General features: G+C 34.4%; 1 pseudogene; it reads left to right on the top strand.

Annotated features, from left to right (window-relative positions):
- The first annotated feature begins 770 nt into the window (after positions 1–770).
- On the top strand, positions 771–1,741 carry LOC116071606 (annotated as a pseudogene).
- The last annotated feature ends 2,019 nt before the right edge of the window (positions 1,742–3,760 follow it).

Raw genomic sequence — 3,760 nt, 5'->3', positions numbered from 1 at the left:
TTAATATTACCAACATATTCTAATCGATTGAAATCCAAAAATATGAGGAATTAGAAATTTGTTGACTGACATTCAACAGTTTCTCTAATTTCGTGTTTCTCTATTGGAGAAATAGGTCCAATATTGTACAACCTATATACACTGTCAGCTTGTTTGTACGTGACAGTGTCTTGCTGTGTACAACATAATGGTCTTGAAATCTTGCTTCTCCTATCAGTCTCTCTACTAGTAGTATTGTTTATTTTATGTTTTTACACTATACTATGGTTTTCAGAACAGCTTGCATATTTCAAATGTATTTATACAGCCAAAAGAAATGTAGACAATTAACTTGGGATGTGGCTTGTAAGAGAACAACAAAGAGTAAGACTGAATACTTTGCTTGATGTTTGTAACTATTGTACCAAGTTTGAAGAAGAGGACTTTATAAGTTACTCTTTCTCTGAGATGAATGCTTTTCCAAATTATCACAGCCAATGAACCAGATTCTTACCCACACTTAATGTCTGTACCACTCTCCAAGCAGAACCATTGTTCATCGAAACAGTTGGTGAATGACTCTATGGATAGACCACCTAAATACACACACCATTTCTTAAATGAATGTAACCTATTCTCTGTGGGCTGAGAATGAAGTCACTCACTCAAGTCAAATAGCTTTGATCATAGCAGGAAGTCTGTTTCCAAAAATCGAGCCTACAATTCATTTCTTGGTGCAGCAGAACTGTGAACTCTCAGCTTAGCTATGATGGAGGTAAAATTCTTGGGTGATGCAGTCTTCATTTTCAAAGTATTGGGAACCAAGAATACCACTGGATGTTGGACTTCATGGTGCAGGGAACTCAACAATGACTGCCAAACTAGCTAAAGTACAGGAAAATACTATTGCTTCTTTAAGAAATGCTTCCAGTCATGGTGCAGCATTTGTAGAATTTGATGTCCACTTTTCAAAGGACTTTGTGTCTGTGGTGTATCATGATCTCACCTGCTGTTTGACTATGAAAAGGAAAGTTGAAGCTGAAAGTTGAAGTTGAACTGTTTGAAATTTCAGTAAAAAAATTAACATTTTACCAACTCCAGTTGTTGAAGCTTTCTCATGTGACTGCATTAAAAACCAAAGATCACAGATAATCTTTGTCTGAGGAGGAAAATGTCTTTTCTGAAAACCAGCCATTTCCTTCTCTTAAGATGGTTTTAGAATCATTGCCAGAAAATGTAGGATTTAATATAGAAATAAAATGGATTTGCCAACACAGGGATGGAGTATGGAACGGCAACTTATCAATATATTTTGATATGAATGTGTTTTTGGATATAATTTTAAAAACTGTTTTAGAAAATTCTGGGAAGAGGAGAATAGTATTTTCTTTGTTTGATGCAGATATTTGTACAATGATTCGGCAGAAGCAAAACAAATATCCCATATTCTTTTTGACCTAAGGAAAGTCTGATATTTATCCTGAACTCATGGACCTCAGATCTTGGACAACACCCATTGCAATGAATTTTGCACAGTTTGAAAATATTTGGGGGATAAATGCCCATACTGAAGACCTCCTTAGAAACCCATCCTATGTCCAAGAGGCAAAAGCTAAGGGATTGTTCATATTCTGCTAGTGTGATGATACCAACGATCCTGAAAACAGAAGGAAACTGAAGGAATTAGGAGTAAATGGTCTAAATATATGATAAGTATTTATTTTTCGTAAAAAATACCCATGGAATTTTTCAAAAAGTGTAGTGGTTTTAGTTTTTAAACTATTAAATTTAGTTAAGTTAAATAAAAGGCTGTCATTGAAGTCCAGCCTTATTACAATGAAATCCAATGTCTAAAAATTGTTCTTATTTTGGGCCTGTACCACAGTAAGAGCTAAGATTGTAAGTTCTACTAAAGATAAAACAAACAAACAAATAAAAAGACCTTATATATTTATGTTCATTTAAGAAAATACTAGTAGTGATGTGTAAGAAAATACTAGTAGTGTTATTTTAAAATATACAGTTAATATGTTTGGAGTTATTTAAAATTTATACATATTTAAAATTTATACAAAATTTTGAGAAAAATGTATGTATTTTCAGTATTGCTGCAGACAAGCACCTACATAAGACTGTTAAATTGATTGTTGTTCTATATCAAACAACTTTTATAATACTCTTTTTTATTGTTATAATATTTTATAAATTTTAAAGAATATGACCAAAAAAAAAGGTATTGTAGATATTGAAGGGGGGGTCTCTGGGAGGAGTTGTGGTATACAAGGCAAACAAGAATGTGATTTAATTTTATTTACTTAAAATATGTTTTTAAATGTTAACAAATTCAGATAAATTGAAATCATCTATCTTTTCTCATCATAACACAATAAAACTTAAATCAATAAAAAAGTTAAAAAAAATAAAGAAAATATCTAATGAAAAAAAAAGAATAATCAGCTAGACCAAATAACCACAAATCCTGATGAATTTAATGTTTACAGTTACTACTTAATCTTGGGTTGCAAAAATGTGTGTGTTTGATCCTGTCAGTACTGTGAAAAAACCCTCCAGCTTTACTTTTAGATTTAAATAAAATCAGGTCAGTAACGAGTGCTTGCCTAGGGTTGGGTAGAAGCTTAATTAACTCCTTTTTCAGGCAAGTTACCTACTGGGTATTGATTTTGTATGTACAGTGGATGTATGTCTTCCCCTCTTATGTTCATTGTGCATACTATTAGGAATAACATACCTACTCACTACTGCTGAACTGTGAAAATATGACTCCTAGAATGTACACCAACCAATTTTTACTGGGTACTTCTTACCGTTTCTGTAAAATGCTACTAAAAAAGTCTCAAACGAAGTTCATCTTCTGCTTTCAGATATAATTCCTTAAAATGCAATTCTTTTCTGGTTAAAACCAGTATGGGCAAGTAGTGTCCTATGAGTTACAGAAAGCAAGTTATAAGAGTTCTGGGAAGGAATGGTGTTAGCAGATGTGAAACTTGAATTAGAGCATTTTTAAAGTGGTTCTATCTATTGAACCATGGGCTGCCTACGTGTAGGGCCAGCGCTGCACCTTTGCACTTTATGACCAGCACTAAATGAGCTATTTTTAAAGAGCAAGGCTCAGGCAATTCCATTGCTATTAGTTTTTTATTGTGGGTACCTTAGTATCCAGGATAGTTCGGAACTTGCAATTCCCCAGCCTCGGTTCTCTGAGTGCAAGAGAATAGCTGTGAGCTCCTATATCTGGCTAGCCTGCCATTTTGTTTGGATTAATATTTATAGCTGTTGGGTTTTGTGTAACTATATTTTTTCAAGAACACAACACTTGTTTTGGGCACCTATCACTAATTAAGTGTAATATTAAAATTTTAAGGAAATGTAAAAAGCAACAACAATGACAACAACAACCCACCATGCTGACTCAATAGCAATGGCAGTAGAACCAACAGATAAGTTTGTTGGGTTTTCAGCTTGTGTGCTCCATGACTTCTCACCAACCATGCTGTGCTAGGATGAGTGAACCTGGACATCACTGGTAACACATGCTTCTGATGTCCTCTTGGTGTGACCACACTGTTCAGAGTCTGAAATCTTGTGCAGGTTTCTAATGTATTGGATATTCCTTGCTGGGAATAATCCATATGTAGCTGAGTGCAGAATGTTTACATGTACGGAAGCTTATGTTGCCGTCGTAGTAATCATGGATACTGTTAACCTGGTGTTGATACAAGTGTGAAGCAGCTGGAACTGCCCAGCGACGCTGGTGTGAAGC

This window comes from Mastomys coucha, unplaced genomic scaffold (genome assembly GCF_008632895.1).
Source record: "Mastomys coucha isolate ucsf_1 unplaced genomic scaffold, UCSF_Mcou_1 pScaffold1, whole genome shotgun sequence".
Classification (NCBI taxonomy): domain Eukaryota; kingdom Metazoa; phylum Chordata; class Mammalia; order Rodentia; family Muridae; genus Mastomys; species Mastomys coucha.
The sequence above is the reverse complement of the archived record's forward strand: the minus strand, read 5'-3'. Positions and strand labels throughout refer to the sequence as shown.